The sequence below is a fragment of the Atheta coriaria genome, unplaced genomic scaffold (genome assembly GCF_025399875.1).
Source record: "Atheta coriaria isolate IRGN ID8LTWV9N9 unplaced genomic scaffold, Caltech_Dcor_3.1 hic_scaffold_4_pilon, whole genome shotgun sequence".
Classification (NCBI taxonomy): domain Eukaryota; kingdom Metazoa; phylum Arthropoda; class Insecta; order Coleoptera; family Staphylinidae; genus Dalotia; species Dalotia coriaria.
In genome coordinates, this window is record NW_027045446.1 from 3,643,970 (window position 1) to 3,666,032 (window position 22,063).

Genomic DNA, 22,063 nt, shown 5'->3' on the forward strand with positions numbered 1-22,063 from the left:
CAATGCACAGGTTTTGTATTTTTTCTTCTCTAGATACTGAATAAATAAAAATCATATTAAAATTTTGAAAAATAAAACAATGTCTATAACAAGCTCCCAGTTACGGATAAGTACTGACCAGTTACTCGCAGCTGTTAAATAATTACAAAAGCGCTGAAAACTTTAGAAATAAACGTTGGGAGCGTTATGCACGTCGGCGGCATAAAGCAAGCCACTGGAAGCATATGCTCACACATGCCAGCAGAGGATGCGAGGATATTTCCCTGTACTGAAATTATTAATAAATAATTTTAATCAACTGCTATGAAAATATTCATCTCAGCAAAGCGCCAGTTGGCCGACTTGCTTCTCGCGTTAGTGAAAACTGTTTGCGTTTTCCTTTTGTCCGCAACACTAACAGTATCGCCTACAGGCGTGCACATGCTTTTATTTATTCATGTACGAAATCTTCATGACTATAATTCATAATTTGTTCCATACGGCTTTTTTTTCGGCACGTGTGTTTGCGTGTAGTTCTTTGTTGACTACGCAACGCAGTCAGCGGAAAAGAGCAAACAGGGAATTTGAAATTAAAATTTATCTTTTCGTGCTTGAAATGTTTATTGGTGCGAGTATCATGTGCACAAAGAAAAACAGAATGACAAAAAAATATTATTTTTATACCGATAATTTATGCAAAGTTTGCATGGACTGGAAACAAATAATTGAAGAATAGTTTCAGTTGTCGGCGTGCCAATTTGAGCAGACATGCGAGAACCGAACGGCAACTTGTAACTGGACAAAGTAGGTATAGAGGTATGCCGAGTGAGGTTGTTAAAGTTGAAGAGTTATGAAATGCACAGCATATGCATGTAGATGTCAGGTATCTAGCGCAGATAAGCAAAAGCATGGTGTGTATTCTACGAAGAGCTTTGGAAAATGCTAATCCCAACCAACAACGCTTCTAGTTTCTACGGACGGGCAAGAGATACGAGCAATAGAAGCAAAGGTACACAGTCAAAGTATGTTTGCTGTCGACGATGTCAAAGTTGTATTGTCGTTTGTCCTATCAATATTCTCAGCATGAGCATACATTTATTTTAGTATCGGTATATGCAGATATAGAAACACAAAAGTTGGATAACTTCACAAACAGGAAAATTGTGTGCCTTGACATGAAAAATCTAAAATATTCATTATTTTTAGTCAACAAGTTATTAAGTAGTATTCTGCAACAAAGTTATGATGAATAGATATAAACAAGCAGAATTTGCAGACTATTTATAAACGTCTAACAAAGTTGCTGCTAATTTACCTACACTGATAATACTTGCTTCAAGAAAGAAGCTTTCTTGATATTCTTGATTCCTGGGAAACTGGCAAATGACGAAAGAAATTCCTCTGAATGAATGTCAAAATGAAGAGCATTTATGCTTTGCAATTCGAATCTAAGTATGGGAAGCAGGACATCGCGCCACTCTAAAGCTCTCCAGCTTCCAGGAGAATCAACACTGCTGTGGAAACGAAAGCAACGAAATATGGAATGTTGTTAACGTTTCTTAACCATTCGGAAACGAATGCTTCCAAGAGCGATAGCATTTACACGCTTTCCAGTGTTGAATGTCCGTAGATGAATGCGAAATTCTGAAATCTCCTCGGAAGTTGAATGTACAACTATAAATCATGCTTGTATACGTATAATGCCGATCGACATTGGGTGCTGTGTGTGTATACTTTGAACATTTCCGAATTGAATTAAAAGGAATGAAAAAAAGGTAGAAAATCACAGCGCGAGTGACGGGAGAGCGTTTGGAAAAAAAAAAGAAATATACACGCGGCACTTTTGCACAGTTTGTACAACGCGTTATGCTTGGATATTTATGCGCAGAGGATTTTTTGGAAAGGTGGAGCGCAGCAGAGCGTTTTCCGACCGAACACGACGATGAAAAATATCCATCGCCTCGAGGCGAAACTCTTGCCGTGCAGACCTGATGTCTGACGCTGCCAGCCAGCACAAAGTGAAAGCCATACAACCGTGCGGACATCTAGTACACACGAAGTACGCGCGTCGGTACTCGTTGGGCGCAGCCATTCGAGGCATATTCCGCTTTTGTAAATTTAGTCGACCGTTTAATTGACTCTCAAGCGTTTTCCTTGACATTGCATTCGACGAATCGCGGATTTGTGCCAGCTCAAGTATAAAACTACCGACATTTCCAACTGGAAAGCAGAAAACACAAAAGAGATGAAAAAAATATTTTCAAATAAATATAAAAATTAAAAAATAATACATAACAGTTTTAGTATAAAATACATTTCTTCTTATAATATAGTTAAGAACTGAACCATCTCACAAATCAAATATACTCGTCTAACATTATTATCGATAATTTTCTTTCAGTTCGTTCTGTCCTGTCGCGTCGTCTCCTATCAGATGTCCGCCGAAGTGAATCGAACGCACGTCTCTCTATCACAATAGAAACGAACGTGATATGGCCACGTTTTGTGGGCCACCCCTGTTCGGGAAAAATGTCATTCGGCTAGACGAACTGCGACAAAACGGCAGAAATCAAAAGAGCTTCCGTGCTATTGTCTGTGAAAGGGGCGCAGTGTATGAGGCCGCGATATCGATGGCGTAAGGGTGAGCAATCGAGGGTAACTCCGCGAAGGACGTTGAGTAACAGATACATAAACATACTCACAGGAACAAGAAATGTGAGTGGAGAGTGAGTGGTGGGATTGTTTATTCGGGATTATATCACAAGGGGTGCAAAAGAAGATGGCAGTTAGTGCAACAAAAGACAGGAAGAGTGATAACCAGCGAAGAGCTCTATTTGTGTTTCGAATAAATTGATTCTTCCACTTCGAGTGATCATAAGGCACTTTAGTGTTTGTTTAGTGGCGTGAAAAATATCACAATGAATGCTCAACTAAAACTACTTTATAACTATTGTTAAATAGATGGCGCTGTTGACACTTAACTAAACCCTTTCACTTTATGACTATTTGACTGGCTATTATACCGTTACTTTTTCACTCAAGGACTGAAAAAAACACGCAAGACGTGAGAGAAAAAAAGCTTAATAACCATGACATTAATTTGGATAAAAACTTTCTACGTGCCGTGCAGACACTTCCTACACTCAGCCCATACCCGCATAAGCACATCTTTTTTGCCGCCCCCGCTGTGGCCTCTCACTCCCTATAAAGTTTTCTTTTTATTCTGTCATTACTTATATAGAATAACGCCTAGCTGCGAGTACGTTTAAATGAATTTAATTTGCGCGCGAAAGGTTGAATTAAAGTCACGCCAGCGCTCAGGTAAATAAGTTTAATTTAGGGAAATGTTTCTCTACTTTTTAAATTTACAATGCGACTGCCTGTCATCACCCCCTTGGCCCGCCCAAGTACGAAAAACCCGATAAACTTTTACGCGCCCGACTTGCAAGATTTCCTGCTCCAAGTTGTGCGCGCGCGTGAAAAAAAAACTCTCCGAACTTTCATGGGGCGAGCGTTCTCACGATTTGCTCGTAAGGTATGCTTCGTCTTGCGATTTGCAGAATTGCACAACGAGTGCATGGAGAAATGAACTGTTGAACTACGCGCCCCTTTAATTACACGTCGCGCGCACAGCACGGGTCATGTCACTTTTCGAGGCTAAGCCAGGACGTTTCTTTTCAGTTTTTTACCGTGTTCCAGCTTGTAGAATTACGAGGGAATAAATTGTCTTCCTCATAACATACCTGGTCACGTCGAGTTAGCATGAAAGCGTAACGATGTAATGGGACCAGTGAGTGCAGCGTTCAAAACTTTGTTTTTCCCTTTTTCTTTCTTAAATATTTAAAAATTACCTTGAAAGTTGATAAGTTATCCACTCCACATTCAAGCACAGCTTCTCGACCGATGGGTATCGTAATATTGCTGATTTGGTTCGTAAACTGTGGAATTTCTGTAAACAAACAAAGGATAATATTAGCGTTTCGGGAACATTTCAGGCACGTGAGTGTTTATTTTGTGTTCGTGGCGTAGCCAACATGGTCTGGTACACATCGGCTTTAGCGCTTTGTTCTCGCCTGAAATAAATCGCGTCTCTTTTCTTTTTTCCTCCACCCCTCCAAGGAGGATCCGGCTACATCATGCAGTCTTTGCTAATACGCAATGACATTTATTCGGCGGGCGCGCCAAGACCTTTAAAACATGAATAACAATGTCATTCGCGCTACATTAAGCACGACTCTTCTGTAATGCGCGCTAAGGTAACTAATTCGTCCCTTGCAAATAAGCCACCACTCAAAATGTCAATATTCGATCAGTGAACTAAGTCCGCATTCGAAATATTCGGCGTCAAATTAAACGATTGCAGCGAATACTTTGGCAGGGAAATTGAAAGAATAAAGGAAAGTGTGCTGCGCGCGTGATGATAAGAAATGAAAAGAAAAGTCATCGCTAGCGGGGTATTATTTTTCGGCGTCAGGCTTTGACACTTTCTACGTTAAAGTTTGATCTAGCTCAAGCCGCTTAGCATGCAGGATAGCAAGATGGCTCAATTAAAATTCTTTCCGTTGTGCAGCGCCAACACTCCAGTCACTCCTTGGAGGCTTCAATTTTCCACCAGCGCAGTTATATCGTTTATAATAAACTTTAATTGAATTAATTCTGAGGGAAGCTCTTTAGCGCGAGAAAAGTGTGTTGAGCACGTCTTGTGCTCCCGATGCACCTATAATTCAATTTGCGTGTCCTCAGAATCCGGCGGAGGAGAAGATTGTTTACAAGAGATTGTTCAATTTAAGGGAGGCTTATAATCTATCTGGAGGAAAATTAGTCGTAAAAGTTATGAATTTGACGCGTTTACTTTATAATCATAAATCAACTGTCAGAAAGGTGAAAAATTTTAAATTTTAAAAGAAAAGAATAAATTTTGTCAAAATATATTATTGGTAATTGCAATTCAGACCAGTGTGCTGTATAACTATCTACATAACCGAAAACTAATTCTACAGTTATCCAAACGGAAATTCATTCATTTCATGTCCACCTCAATTCTACCTCAATGAACATAGTGGACACAATACACAAGACCACAATGCACAATGTGAGCAACAGAGCATCCTTCGTCCGCGTGTATTTGAACGGCATTAAAGAGATACATTTAAAACGGAAATATCCCCAGGGATATGTGCAAAAGAGGTTTACACATGTCTGCAACATCACAATACGATTATTTATAAGACTATAATGGAAACAAGCATCTCAATGTTACCAGTTTACTAATATCCCTCTAATTTAATACATCTAAGTCCATTGATGGAGCATAGATGGTTCGCTGCGAAGGAAATTCTAATACCAATAAATTATGTCATTGACGACGGGTGGTAGCACGATCTACTTGCTGCACCATAGATCGGTAGATTGGGTGTAGATTATCGTTTAGATTGGCTGTGGTTATCTAAATGATGCAACCTCTCGAAGATTATCCGGAGAGTCGCGGGTGTTCGCACACAATTTCCTGCACGATGCCGTAAAAGGTTCTCATCCAGTACAAATTGAATACATAGCAACGCCAGTGCCTCTGCATCGCAATTTTTGTACAAGGTGGGCTTCCGTGTGGTAACAATGTACGAACGTGTTAAAACTACTTGTATTATAACGTGGATCAAGATAACAAAAAATAAAAACGAACGAAATTAGATCTCGCATAGCAGTTTGGTTTTTTGTGTGTGCTTCTTGCGTTTTTCGTGGAAATGTAGCAACATGACGTAATAATAGAATATGTGTGTATATGCCCTTTATTATGATAAATTGAAAAAATGGGAAATCGTTTTCCATCCGGTACGCACGCACGCTTTCCGTGCGCGTGGAAAAACTCGTTTTCTCACCGCTCACACATGACAAACAAGTTTTCTTGGACGCTTTTTCAGTCGCTTTCTTTTTGCTAATACGCTTCAAGAACATAAAACACCACTTGTAAAGAACACCGGCAATTATCGGCGCTGATGATATGAAATTTCATGCACGCGTTTCATTTAACACGCTTTCACTTTCGCTGAATTTAACACTTTCAAAATGAGCCTTTAGATAAAACTTCACGTAACAGGGAAATTAAATTAAACTTTCGCTCTTGACTTCGATTTGATTGATATGATTCCAATCAAATAAAGTTTTTCTTTTGTCAATGGAAAAAATATTTCCATCAATAATGTCAAGCGTTTCACTTTCGTCGCGCTATTCATACTTTGACGTTGAGAGGATATTTTTTTGTACATTTACGAAACTTGCGAATTAATGAATACACTGTATGCGTAGCTTTTCAGAAGTCTACAAGTAAAATCAGGATGTACTGTTTGATAAAATTAAATACACTGGCAAACTTTAATTACTTAGGAGCTATGATCGCACCAATCCTCAAACAAAGTTGTAAAGTCTATAATGTTTCGTTAGGAACATTTACACGGCCGGTTTAAGTTTCATTGTGATGATAGGCAAAAAAAGAATCAGAACAGGGCTGAAATACGGCTGGTTATTAGCGTTAATTAATGCAGCATCTTTTTTTGGAAGCAAAACTACGCCCGCCACTCTCGTGGAAATCTCATGGAAATATTTGCTCGTAGTGGTTGGCTTTTCGGTTTACCCACTCGTAATATAAGCAAAACTTGTTCGGGCCGCTGCGCGTAGCTACATTTGGCAGTTTTGAATCCTCCTGTCTGCCGTCGTCGCCGCTTCCACTCCTTACTTTGCTTGCGAGTTGCGAGTTCGACCGCATGGCCGGCTCGACAGAAACGAGAACGCGCCAATCCCGCACTCGTTTTCCATTAGCCTGACTTGCATTGCTAATGAACCACTTAAAGATAGAGAATTTGGCAAAATAGGCTAAGGGCTTTTTATATGGTCGGATTATGGCCTCAATTAAAGCCTCACTTAGAACGAGCCGGTGCTAAAAAGACGCCGTTTTCAATTTAGAATTTAATATTCATTTCGTCAGCTATCTCGGAGATTAGCAACAACAGACTTGCGTGATTAGTTATGTCAGACGCGCGCTTCAGGCGAGCATTTTTAATAGTCTGGGCCCAATCTAACAAACAAAAAAATCCGGGATGGTAACCAGCAAGAAGCGTTCAGTTCTAGTTCAGACCCAAGTTATATTCATCTCCTAATAACTCGTACTCATCCTACATCAAAAGGTCCAACGAAACCAGCAGATGCTCGTTACATTGGAAAATTCAAGCTTTTCTGGGTTTTGCAGGATTGCGAATGCAAACGCCTCAATTTACAAGTCTTTGATTAGGTCCCTAACTCTTTTTCTTCGTCGAGGGAGCTTCGAGGTATTGTTCGGCACACAATGACGCGCGGCGGGCGCATTTGTGTCTGCTCTCTTTTGGAAGGCGCTCAAAAGGAACCTCTCTGTGAACGTCAGAATGCGTTTTCAATTAGTGCATTATATGAGCTCGTAGACGTGTGCAAAGCGCACCAGCTTGGAGTAGACCATTAGGCAATCAAATTACACAGCTCTTACATGGATTACACGTTGTGCCATTTGTAGCCGCCGAGGACCCGACTCTGCTACGTTTGAGCGCCAAGGTTTACCTTTAGCTACAGCTCAGGTCAGTAACGAAGGTTTACATTGGATCCACAATGGGCTATCCTCCTAACTGCTTAAATCTGATACAATTTCAAATGTATTTTTTTAGTCATCTCAAGTCATCTCCCAAATTGTAGGTACATTTTTTATTATAACTACGAGAGAGGAAATGTGGTTCCAAAGTTCCATCAACCACAAAACAACGAAAGTGGATGTAGATGTTCGTCAATTGATTTAACAAACCACATCAGAAGCAATTCAATCATGATGAGAGGCACATCTTACAATCACGCTTCTTCCCATCCCACAAAGCGTTAACCCGCCAGTCCCAACTTCAAATACCAACGGTTTTGTTATACTTCATCAGCAAATGATTCGAAAATGAGAGAACGAGGTTGAAATGGGATGAGTCGGCAGATGCCGTAGGTTGCTAAACGACGTTTAATTTGTATTCGATAGACAATGTGTATGTTTGTGTACAGAGTTATGTAAACTTGGAGCGCAGTGCGGCCACGGCACGGAAGTCAATATGGAGCGGTCAAACAAACAGAATCACCGGGCGTCGATGGCCCGCACGTATACACTCACACAATCAATCGCTCGCTGCCCACCCACCTACCCTCAGCAACACACATTGCGAAAACTGGCGATGTTGATGAAGGTGGAGGTGATTGGGCGCGGGCTGCAACATCGAGGTCGACGCGCACCCTCACCCGCCCATCACCCACAACACGGGAACAGACCTTCAAATATTTGCCCAAGCGAAGGCATGCTGCACGCAAGGCCAGTGTGTTAATTGTAGCATCGCTCGAGAAATACGATTAGAACGAGAGAGGGATTTAATCATCTGTGAGTTTGGCAAACTACGCCCCTCACCGCACAGCTAAGCACAATTCCACTCTTGTCGCGCTTGTGTGCTTATAGTTTCATAGTTTATAGCGGGTGTACACTTGCTTCTTGTTCCCTGCTTCCGTCCGGCCGGCGAGCCTTGTTCCAGACAACAAAACAGCGCGCCAACATTCGATACAGCTGCCGAAGCGCGGTAACCTTTTCTCTACTACATATTATCTAAATGCGCTTTGGTCGTGGAATGGGCCGAGCTACGGAATAGAGTTTGCAACGTTTGATTGATACTACCTTTGCAGTAGTTTGATTCAAATGCGGTTTCGACTGCGTCCCCGCAAGCATTTGCCAACCGCAGCGTTCCTTCTGACGGCAACCTCTGGTCGACTCTATAGTAAACCACTGTAACGTCAGGTGGTTCCAACATGGAGAAAAGCACCCGACGTCACGCCAGATTGAACAGACTGAACTGCTGCAATAACTTGCAACGTTAAAGTTCTAATCAAGCGTGGGACGTCAACGTGACCATTCAGGATCTAGATTTTTTTAATCTCCGTAATAAATTATAACCTAAATTAAAACTTCACATAAAAACTCCACTGAGTCTTGTTTCTTGTTATTTGCCTTGTAAGATTATACTGTTATGTCCTGGAATAAAACGGTAGTAAAAACGGAGCTCTTAATTATTTAAGCTTCTTAAGACTTAGAGACCGTCCTGTAGGGAACCCTTCCTTCTAGAAATTGTTCTTGTTGCATATGTTTATTACTGAGCTGCGAATTAAGTACTTTTGTTGATGGTTTTAATCAATTTTTGTTTATAACTTCTGTTAGTGACAGGTTTACCATTGATCAGATCAAAATAATGAAAATTATTCAATGAGACATTTTCTAATCCAACGAATCCAAAATATTTGTTGGAGTTGGTTGTTTGCATGTTGAACATGCAAAATGAGATTGAAAACGTTTCAATATTTGTCATCCCGCTGGTGCTGGCTCGCCAATCAATCGCTGACCACCCGTTCCATCTTCTGGCGTGTTTGTTCGTTTGACGCCCCGCATGAACGCCTGTCTGTGTGTGGCAGTCGTTGGCGGACGTGCACAACCTGTTTGCAGCCCAATTGCCTGACTGCATGTTTGTACGTCTAATTGTCACCAAATTGGAAATTTTAGTTTTAATTAACAATTAATTCAGCGCTGGCGCGTTGATAATTTGGTTAATGCCTCGTCCGGCGTGACGCACCGCTCATACTAATTAGTGCAAATTGCGCTCCAGGAAAACGAGTCGAAATTGTTTACTTTCTGCTTTGATGGAAAACTTCATTGAAATCTTGCAAGTCCGGGGGAGTTAGTTACTGGAGAACTAGTTGCATACGATGGATGCAAGTCGGTGGAGAAAGTCTATTCAAAGGCGGGACGCGTAGCCGTGAATGCTTCAAGTTTGGCAAGAAAATTCGAATTTACTCGGCACTCATCCTATATATACACGAAAACTTTCAATACACCGATTTGACATTGAATGGAAAATCATTTTAATCCCTATTGCATGCAAAAGCAACAATAAATATACTTTTAGAGTGAAAAATTCTGAAATTAAAGTTGCATTGACTTTATATTTATTTTTATCCGGCATAAAATACTTGTAACTCGTAGCATGAACACGCCGAACATAGAATGTATGTTATACCGATGCGGTTTATTAGTCAAGTATAAAAGTTTTGCATGTATAAAATTTTATATTGGTTCAAAACTCGTCAAAGTCGTAAAGTCTGCGCAAAGAACGGGCTGGAAACTCTGGCGCCTCCACCACCAGGACCGCAGCTATTACAAGCGAACGCAAGTATGCCATAGAACTCCACAGCTGATAGCAAACAGGTGTCATAAAGAACGCCAACCCGCCAACGTTGCTTATGTCTCTAGGTATGTCTACGTGGGGCCATGTCCTAGGATAAACAAACTGAAAGTATCACGACGCTGCACATTTTTTTCAATACTTAAAAAATTGTCGAAAATTCCAAACTAGATACCTGCCTGGTGGGTTATTATATGAACATTTTACTCGTGTTGAAAATTTTTTTGACATCCGCTGGGAATGCGCGTTTACAGTTTTTTTAGGATGCGAGCCGGAAACAATTTTCGAAATATATTAACACACGCCAAGCTCGAACGAATGCAAGTCGAGAAATTCGAAATCGATACAAACCGGGGTAATTTATCGTGCGCTTGGGACTGGCCCTGGCCGCCGCCACACAGCACATAACGGCAAAAATATATGTGTCGTGCGGGGGTGGTCGGGGGATGAGTTTGACCTGCGTGTGTGTACGGCACGGATTTGTATCTCTCGATCGCCGCTAAGGCAAGGAGTACTTAACGCCCGCTCATTCGCATTGTTACCCTGCAATATATACGTTTTAATGGTATATGTGGGTGTGTGTGTATTGAATGCACCGCAAGCTACGAATGTGCCGGTAGCTTACTTCCCATCATCGATTACTATAACAACCTGCAACCGCATCTCGTAATTTTAGATCGAACGACTGCTTCCATGCCAACCGCAGTACGGCTGCTTTGTGGTCACTTTGGATCTGGCACACTGCATCTCAAAGGATATCTATTTGCTCCAATAAGGCTTCATTGCTACCTAAAGGTGTGATAAACTGTCAATGATTAAATTTTGAAATGCGTTCGGTAATTTTCGAACGTGACACGCATTTTACTTTGAAATTCTCGTTTTTGCCGGTTGTGGCAAGTGGAAAAGTTTAGGTAGTCTGCGTGTGAGGGGATGGCCCAGTTTGGGCACGCGATTATCCCATCGCAAAACATGGTCCTCGCATTATACAAAGTTTCCAGTACAAATTTGTGCCTCACTCAACCGATACGATCTAACCATGTATCTACTTCTACTTGTTTTCTCTGATTTAGTTCCACCTAGTTTCCTAGTTTTTGGTGACAGGTTTAAAATAGAACTTTCCTAAACCTTGAAATACTACTTTTAAAACTGAAAGCTTTACACAAAACCAAGCATGCAGCAAAAGTTATCTAATTACGTTAAGTCGCATCGATAAATTTAAAGTTTATTTCTTCAAACATTTTTCCGCTAACTGATGTTATAACTTTTCTACCAATTTCAGTTAAACTTTTTTAACTGGTTACTCGTATTTCAATTGTTGCATACAACTACAAATATTCATTGTATGATATTATGAAAACACCAAGTATATAAAGGAAAATCTTAACGGAGAGTGGAATCGATTGTGAGCGTATTGGGAGGTTTGTTGCCCAAATCTCGGGAGAGCAAACGCGCTAAGACGCAGGGGTGAGGGCTGTGCGACAGAGTGTCAGTCTCCCGTGTGTATAATACCCGTGGGTTGTTTTTTATTTCGCGCAAAATAACAAAAACAATGGCGTTCATTTGGTATACGTCCCATTCCCCAGCCTTCACTGGCATCGTGATGAAAACAGCGCGTTCTTCAGACACGTCCGCGAACACATTTTCGAACCTATTAATCTTTCGGTCTTTTTTTCATTTTGTTTCCTCCCCGCCTACCCTGTTCACCATGTTGTTTTCTTTAGTGTACTGCTGTTGTGCTTCTGATGCATTTAGTGCTCCAAGATTTTAATAATGACATTATTACGATTTAATTTTTATAGCAAGAAAAGAGTGCAAAGAAATAAAAAAAATGATGAAGAGAAAAATACGAAAAGTGAAAAATAACGCAATGAATCACTCAAAATATCACTTAAAGGGATCATATCGGTATGCAGAGCGGAGTACAGCATCGACGACGAGATTGGCACTTGGGAGGTGGGTTGTGTATACGCCTGAGTGGCATTAGCGTTGACGTATTGATCTCGTGTCGATGAGACCACGTCGTCGCCGTCAGAAGAAGCAAGACGAGGTGGAGGACGATGACGGCGACGAACCACCAACTTTGGCACCGCGCACTTCGATAATAAGCAAGGGCGCGACGTGATATCCCTGATATTCAATTCCGCCACTTTGAATAATGATTGCGGTGACAAAGGAGAGTTTTATATTTGATATATTGCGACCTTTCTAAGACCACATCAGAGCAGAGCTGGTCACATTGAGTGTCACCCCGGTCGCTTTCACATCTCACGTTTTTACGTTCGTTCCTTCTTTTTGCGTCCGGGCTTTGACGCTCTTTGTATTTTCTTTTCAGCGCCTTCCCTGGACGAACGCAATCTTCAATCACACGCAATTCCCGTTTAACTGTCACGGCCTCCGGGGCGGAATCGAAGGGCAAGCAATTCGATGCAAAACCGCATTGTCCTTCGCCCTTTCTATCCGTACATACCGCGAATTGTAACCGGGACCATAGGTGATCCGGCAGTGGAGGATACTGCTGTGTTTCTCCTAGGGGCTGCGGTCAGCGAGCGCGGGTGGATTAACGGGCGCGTCGGCGATCCGTTCTCTTGGTAGCGGGTCCCCAGAGAGAAAAGAGCTTGCACAGAATGGACCCGCATCGTTGGGCAAGTGAAAACCCCCGCCGGGCTATCGTCTCTACTTATGTGCGCGCTTCTTTTTCGGGGAGCAGTCCCTCTCGATTCTCGCGAGACTCATACCGTTGAAATCACAATCGCCGTGGCGAGGATTTTAAGACCTCAACTGAATTTCAACTGTGGTGGCCAGTCGGAAACATTTCGGATTATGTATGCAGCTGGAATGAGAAAAACTTATTTTTCTGCCAACCACAATAGAAACCCAATCGAAGGAAACAATCTCGCATATGTTCTAGTTATCTAACAAAAAAGAGAATGTTGGTGGCTATAAATTCTACTTTCCGAAATGGGTTGTATGCAAATATATGCTATAGGACTATACCTGAAAGGTATTCAAATAACCCTCGTCATCGCTAAACGATTTTTTTTTCGTAATATATAGATTCCAACCTTGATACAAGTATTCCAAGATCACTTTTTCTATCTTCTCAATTTCTGAGTTTCGTAATTGGAAAATATAAATAATTTATTAAACTAAACAAAACACACAGCGTTTATTTTAAATTAGTATAGACATCTTGATGTTTCTGATTTTGGACGCGTTTAATTTCCTGAATTTGTTTGGGAATCCTTCCGGCGACACTGCGAGACGGGTCTTTACCCTCGGCATCTTTTAATTTCAAAGCGTGAATTTATTGCGCCGCGCACGCAAATGAGTAGACGAGCGTGACGAGAGACCAATTCATTTTACTTAGCTTCGACTTTTCAGCGCCATTAAACGATAGTGCAGACATCAGACAATGCCAACGCAAGAGTAAACATTCAATACAAATTCAAATCTAAACACAAACAACCAAGCAGTCCGCGAATGCAAAGAAGCAGAGGCGCACAGATGTCCAGAACCGTATAAATTTAGAGGCATTTTTAAAGCACTAAATTCTCCTTCTCGTTGAGACACTTTCTACTTCTATTTTGTCTAAAAGTTTCGCCTGCATCAAACCGACTAACTACCAAGAGTGGCGGAAGCAGCAAGGCGTAAAACAAAGCGTGAAACGTCAACTTGACTCAACTCAGAGGCGGCGGCAGTGCTAACCGTTTGGCGGTGGCAAATTAAAGATACATTCGCAGAATTTATTTGACGGCGCGAGTTTAAATATGAACGAACGCGAGGCAAACATCATGGTTCATTAATAACTCGGTTTTCGGAACTTGAGAGCATCGCGAAAGTTTGTAAATTAAAATTGCAAAATCTGTCTTGAATGTGACTAGGAAAACCTCGTGCAGCAGACAATGATGACACTACAAGTCGCGGGTAACTAGACGGGCAAACCCAAACAGTTTAAGCTAGAGAGACCATTTCGAAGCTTGCATAATTAAGTTTACAACTCGGCGGAGAGAGTGGCGAGCGACCAAAGAGAAAAAGGGTACAGAACGAGGAAGTATATTACTTTTATACTTTTCACAAGTTTTTCCACACTTTCATATACAAACACAAACCCCAATTAACCTAATATGGTTAAAAACAACTAATTAATAATATCTTTTTTATTTAGCTTTCATTTATCCTTAATCAATAAATAGTTGTTCAGGCAAATGACTACTTCGTCACTCTGATGATGTTGGCGGCGTCATCGCCGAGAAAAGCACCTGCATATATATTGACTGATTATGGTTTGTAAGGAATGGAGGCATTGCGAGAGACAAACTACGAAAACCGATGAGGCAACCAGTTGACGAGGTGCAGACGGGAGGAGCTTGAAAGGAGAATGGGAGGAAGTGGTTTGGCCATTAAAGGAGACCGTCTAACAACGAATTGAGCGATACCTGGTAGTGTATCGGAAAGCAAGACTAAAACCATGCGCCTGGGCGATGTGCTCGACGATGTGCTTTGAAGGTCTGGATGGAACGCGCCAAGGATGCATGTCGTATAAGTTTACATGCGTGTAATTAACTAAGTTCGTATGTTGATTCAATTGCCAATCAATATCAGAGAGTAGGATAAATTCTGAGAACTACTTTAACCAACAACAAATTCTTCAATAACTGCTTTGAATAACATGATGAAAGAACCCAGTTATTTTTGAAATGAAATTATTATTTCTTGTCAGTTTAAGTTGATGTCAAGCTATATGCGACTGAATTTAAAACGAGATTTTTCTTCTTTATCCGCCCGAATTCCCGCGCAGAGTTTTAGTTTTCAGTTCATTCTATGTTTTCAAATAAAAATATAAAATTTTATTTTTGTACGATGCAATCTATACGCTTTCCAAGTAAAAGGAAATTCTCATTTTTAGTTTATTATGATACTACACATTTTTGTCGTCATTGAGGCGCGCGCTGCATTCGTATTTTCGTTTATTTTCCACCTCATACTTTTTGGTTTCCATTCTGCCTGAGTCGCGTTCGGTCATCTTCATTTCGTTTATGTTGCGCGCCTGCATTTTTGTCGTCGGCTACAAAATGTTTAAGCTTGCACAACATGCGTTTGTGCCAGACATGAGTTGCCGTGCTTTCCCTAGAGACGCAAACTGTCACGAGTTGACGCGGAGCATTTACGTGAACACTCAAACTCAAAAAGTTCCTCGCTTGCTGCATAATTGATTAATAAAGTGATAATGGTTGCAAACGTGCACCGGACGTCGATGTGGGAACAGTTGTGCAAGGACACAACGTCGACGGCTGACAACCTTTAACCCTTTAATTTACTACACCTCTATCGTTATGGATTTGCGCAGTATATTAAGTTTATACTATAGAAGAGTATATAAAGTTATATAGTGTAAACTGTGTCGATGTGCTAAAATTATCCTCTTTGTGACTGTTTCTTAACACTCTGTAGTGTTACAAGACTATCAAGGGTATTAAGCGGAGGTGAAAAGGGTAGAGGGCCTCATGGGTCACGCCACCACTTGACATGCACACTAATTGCTCCACTCTATACGCAATTAAGCTCATATTGAAACATTATGACCAACATATTCCTGACTCGACGAATGTGTGAGAGAATTTCCTCCGCCTAGAGGTCAACCATCCTGGTAGTTTTCTTCCAGGGCACGTACAACATAATACTAACTGTGTGAAACTCGTGAATTGAAAAGCAACTGCCAGCTACAAATGCAAAGTTTATAATTTGCAGTTTAAAATTGTATTCGCATTACGCGCACGCCAATAACTGGCATATGCACTGCGGCGGTGCATTGTTGGTTTGGCTGCTGCCGGCGCGCTCCTAAAAGATAATTGACAAATTTATACTAGCTGATGCGGCGGCGGGAGTTGTAAAAAGTATGAAAAAGTTTAATGGACGTGTGCAAACGCTGGCCACACTACGCGAAACAATGGGGTTTGTTAAATGAGTGTATACGAGATTCATAAACCTCATTTTCCAATTTTAGAGCGCGCTTATTGCCGAGATTTTTCCAGCGCAGGCGTAAATATTGCACAGACTTCCCATTTCATAACCGGGCTCCGCTTATTTTAATTTCGCTTTTCCAGCGCTACGAATTCAATACTTAAATCTCTCACAAAACACTAATAATCTATAAATTTAGTTTTATTTTGTTTGCCTATATTATAAATTAATCATAATAACAGGCTGAGCTAAAATTTACCAGCTACATTTGCGACGCCACAGTCTGCATTGAATTACAGCTGCAAAACATGATTATTTCGTTCAATCCACTCCCGCGGGTGCGATGATAATGCAATAATATCGTTCTGTACATACGCGTAAGAAACGTCGCCAGTGCTCGAGATTACGCAATATATATCGGCACCCCGTCGGCGGCGGCGGCTGCGATGCCGACAAAACCAACGAATCTGCAATCCGAGAAAGCCCACCGCCGTGGGTTAGGCCCAACCGAAAATTATCAGCGAGTGTGAAACCTATCTGGAATTATCACCAGCCGCCCAGCAGTTATTAAGCACTCGCGCGCGGATTAAAAGCGCCCGCGACTGCGGCGCTAATAATTATACGGACTTACGCGCTGGTGTTCATCCCTCCGGGGGGCAACTATTTCACTTTGTCTTCCGTTTATTACGCGCCTATCTGCCGCGATCTAACGCACTAGAGGGCGGAATATCAAGCGTCAGGCATATAGAAACACTTTTCTCGTAAATTTACGTACTTAACTGCAGAGCATTGTTGATATTTATTAAAGTTTAGTTTTCTATGCTGGTCGTTAAAAAAACGTGCATAATGACAAAGAATAAGAATATAATTAATTTTTAATATTCGCGTCCGGCTACGACCGCCGATTTTATTGCATAAATAGCCGCGTAAAGCTTTTAAGCGTATCGTAAAAGCGGCAATTTCGAGTCTAAATTTTATCCCTTTCAGGCTCGTTTCGGCCGGGTCGTAACAACATTTGTTGCCGGCCGCACGTGTTTTCCTCCTCGCTGCCCGGGACGTGTTGTTCGTTGCTCATCTCGAGAAGATTCACTCGGCGTTCGCTGCAATATAGCGAGTTGTTCGTAAGCGCATTTGTAGAAACATACGCGAGCCGTTAGGTTTTATGCCGAGGCGCTGGCGGTGGCGTCCCGACGCCAACGTCGACGTTCCGATATCCGACCTTTTGCGCAAAGGATGCGCCAGTCCCTGCAACATCTGTAAGATTCGGAAATTTCGCCTTCCTATATCTTTATTATGTATGTATTCATGCTGACATCAGCACGTACGCAACAAAACTTCCTACATTCCTGTCGGCATTTTACACTGACAATCAGAAACACAATATAAAATGTAAATCCACCAAAAGAGATGTTAAGTTAGGTTAGGTTTTGAACGCTAAAAATAAAATAGATGAAAAATCAATTTTCCAAGAACAGAATAATATTTTCCTTTGTTTCTTGTTTCTTAATATATTTCCATTTAAATGTACACAATTTCTATGCTTTCGACGCAATATAAAGCAATTGCGTAGAAAAATATTTAATTTAATTTCAATCCTTTTGTTTCAACAAGCAATAAAAAATAATGTGCAATGTATAGAAGGAAAAATTCCAATTGGCTATTTTAAGAAATATTATTTGAATTTTATGTTAATAAGTAGGTATAAATATGTACGGCATTTTCATATTACACATTGTCATAAACGAAAAACGTGCGGGCACAAAGAGCACAAAGAAATAACATGTGTATCATCGAAATTCCAAGCCGGAGAAATATATTTTTGGTTAAAGCCACCTATGCCACATCTGTTTCACTCGCTGCGTTTGCGATCGGATGAAATATAAGCAAAAATTCCGGCATGTAAGTAAGTACCTTTCAGGAGTATTTGCACAGCAAGCGTATTCAACCGGAAGTAGTTTCACCGTATTATAACAAAAATATACGGCGGATTAACATAATATAAATTAATGATACACTGTAATAAGTATGAAAGATGAGAGTTGATAGTTATGTACTCATATTTTAACTCTTTTTCGTTTTATTTTATTTTTTCCTGGCTTTTACGTTTCGCATCTTTAGCGATGTTTGCCGTGGAAAAAGTGTGCACAGCGGAATACATTCAGAACTTATTTTCATATTTATTTTATTAAAAACCATCCTCGGGCCAAGCGCACAAGTGTAATATCTCTTCGCTCACGTAAGAGCAAAAACATACAGGTATGTAAAATGTTATTGCGTCGAGTTTTAAGAGTTTTAACCAGTTTTCAGATGTTTTTTGTTTTGAAAATATAAATATTTCCTAATGCATTTTTGTTGCATTATAAAATGAAATAAAATAAGCTTCAGACTGCAGAATTTCAACATATAAACAATACGATATAACCAAAACTATATTTAATTAATGCACTCACTACAGTTCGGTTAGAATTAAATTATTATCACATGCTGGTGTTTGGGTATGACACCAACGCACACTTTGAAGGCAAATTACAAACACGAACGGTTACAGCGTCATGCGATGACGCTGTGTTGAGAGGCTCTTGTTCTGGGCTGGCTGATATTAAATGTATAATCAGTGCCAATGTGCCAATATACCAATAATGAATGTGACACAACAATATGCAATCTAAGTAGTGTTTATTTAATCATGAACAAAACCTCTCGATTATTATCACGCAAGAACAAATTCAATAACAAAGGGTCCATGAAAACAACAACTTGCTCATGATGTGGACAATTCATCATTAAATGCCGCTATTGTAACCGTTTTGCATGAAGTTTGAATTTGGTCATTGAAATTTATAAATTTATATTTTACTAGAGTAGAAAGTTTAAAGTTTATACAAATATTTTAAATGTTGAAAATGAATTCAAGAATATAAATTTATATAATATATGTTTCTCTTTAATTTTAAAATATATTTTGTTTGAAATTTTTGACTTTTATTCTCTATTATGTTAGCATCTGAACGAAATATATTCACGAAGAGATTGGGAAGACGTTGAGCTGAAGGATGGAGCGTTAAACAAGCGGGTAGCATTGCTGGCAAAAATTGAATTTTAACTTTCTTCGGCGGCCGGCAAGAGACTTACGACTAGCGCCCGCTAAAGCTAATTAAGTCATAATCTAAATTAGGAAATTGTGTATTACGAAAGTATTAAGCGAAGAGTTGCGAGCGCGGATGAACTTCCAGCGGATCGCTGCTAAACACTCAGATCGGATTATACGAAAAGCTTCTTTTGAAAACGTTATATTCTATCAATGTGTAATGTTTACCCTATATACAGATTGCACAGATTTATCAAAGAAAGCACTTAGATTTCATTTGATTGCAACGAATGAAATTTAATCTAAAATTTTTGAACCGGCACAAGCAATTTCATTGTTTGTATCAAATTATGTGGTAAACACAAGTGTACAAAGAGACGTTGCTTATTGGCAAATGGTCATTGTGTAAATTTAATGTTATCAATGAGCCGCAACCGGCCGGAGTGCCTTATCAGTATTCATGACATCGATCCGACTTCACGAGCTCGCGCGCGGGCATTGTCTTTTCGGAATCGCCGCCAACCGGACCAGGGCCACTCGACCCCTATCCGCACGACTATAGTGGTGACGACGGCGGCACCACTTTGCCATCCACTTTTCCATTCCCATCTCGCTTTCTAAGCAAGAACGCAAGCAAGCTCTGTGTTTGAGCATGAATCATTCAGCGTGCGGATCAGCATCAGTGGAATCTTTTGGACCAAGTACGGTAAACACAAGGTGGAGGCTAGAAATTGACGGGACGTTTACGGAATCATCTGTTGGTATTAGACAGGATGCATATATGTGCTACTTTTTTGTTGTTGGAGCAAAGTTTGGACTTGACATTGTGAGCTGAAGACAAACTTCGACTACGTGAGCATCATACAAGGCTACATTGTTATTTGTTCAGATATAAACTTCTTTCAGAGTTTATTCTTCGTCGTTTTTTTTTCAGGGCAAATATTACCTCACACACTATAAAAAATATTATTCGATAGATTTTTTAACATGTAAGCAAGGCTTTAATAAATTTTCAAATGTTCGTAGCAAACACAAATAGCGCGGAGCTCGGCGAGGACTACCTGCAGCGTGTGAGACAATAAATATCATCGTGGGTATCATTGGGTGACGGCGTTATTGCCAAATTGGTGAATTGCGCCGCTGCCCATTCGTGATCAATTCCAAATTAAAAGCGAAAATGAATGCCTTCGCCGCGCCGCAGCGAAAACATTCTCTATACAGCTCTGCGGGTGCTGTGTGACGCAGGGAGGCGGCTGGATCGGGTGGATTTTGCTCGGCGCGCACTTTTCATCCATCATTCCCCGTACATCCGATTGGATACAAACAATTCATTCCGATACACACGCGCCCGCATGCAGAAAGGGAGAAAAGGTTATTTATGCATCGCCGCCGATACAATGGACGGCACTTATCTTTTTCCAGGACGTTTGCCGCCGCCCCGAGCTGCGTTTTGTTCCATTGTACTGGACCGCCTCGCAACAATGCAATACGTCCCGGCCGAATATTAACTATTAAAAATATTGTCTATAAAGTCACTCGCATGCGATCGTTATTTCAACGCCTGCCAATGTACAATTTTTTTTTCACCCATCCCTGCTCTGATTCGTATAAACACGTAGGTCGTGATGCAATTTGTGCTCTGCGGATTGCGCGCAACAACAAAAAAAAAGACTCGGAAACTTTTCATTTCCGAATACGGGACGCGCGGGTACAAACGTCCCGAATTTGCTGGAGCGTCCGAGTGTAGTTAAAGAGTAAGGCTCGCTATTTAATTAGTAAATTCGAGTGTAGATCCCCATCGAATTTTACATCGTTCAAATAAAATAAAGTTTTTTTAATCAATTTGTGACGAATACATTGCAACTCCACGTTGATACGTGATGGCCTGCACAAAAAAAGAAAAGCCGCGGAAAATGTTTTCCCTTTGCTGTACGGAAATCCATCTGTGGCTGCACTCGTTTGCGTGCGCATCGGTTTTCGTTTGTTTCACGTGGTGTTCAATACAGCAATAATGGTTGTTGGGCCGCTACAACTCGAAACGGAATGGAAAGCGTCGATTCGGTGGAACGCAAACCAAACGCATTCCGATGCGGAATTTAAAGTCAACTAATTTTGACGCACGAAATAATTATTTTCCGTTTTCGCGCTCGCGTGTGCTTCAATCCGGTTTCGATCAAAACGAATCGAGTTTTTCCTCGCGCAGCTTTATTGGTAGTTGCTACTAACTTTTAAGTACCTACCCAGCATACAAACAAAGTTGCTGCAATCAAATAATGAAAAAAATCAACATTTTAATTAATACCAAACTCACAACTTAAGAATTTAATGGAAAAGTCACCACAAAATGCACGCATTTTTACAAAAGCACCAAAAGATAAAAAACATAAAAAGCGACTTCTATTATTAACCGAAAGTGGATTCCGGATTCTAAGATCCAGCGGTTGAGTTTCTAGATTCTGGATTCGGGATGCCGGTCGGAACACGAGGCGAACACAAAAATTAAGAAAGAAAGGAACGAGCGCGACGAGCTCAAGAAGAAAATCTTGTTTCGCGCTTTGCGCAGTAGATGTAATGCGGATGCTTTGCGAGCGCGCACTTGTCGAAAAGCTTTATCATAAAGTATTCCGTCTTTTTCACCAGCGACGGCGAGGCGGTGTGATTGAGCGCGGAATAAACGAGACGGTCTTGCGGGCAAAAGAAACGTCGCGACTTCTCTGCGAAATCTCACGTCTTATCTCTGCCCGGAACATAAATTATGTGACTTGGG

The 22,063-nt window shown here is 40.9% G+C and overlaps 1 pseudogene; it reads right to left on the minus strand.

Moving 5' to 3' along the window:
- The window catches only part of LOC135791115 (neurotrimin-like), a 49,761-nt pseudogene that overhangs the window by 22,059 nt on the left and 5,639 nt on the right, over window positions 1-22,063 (minus strand).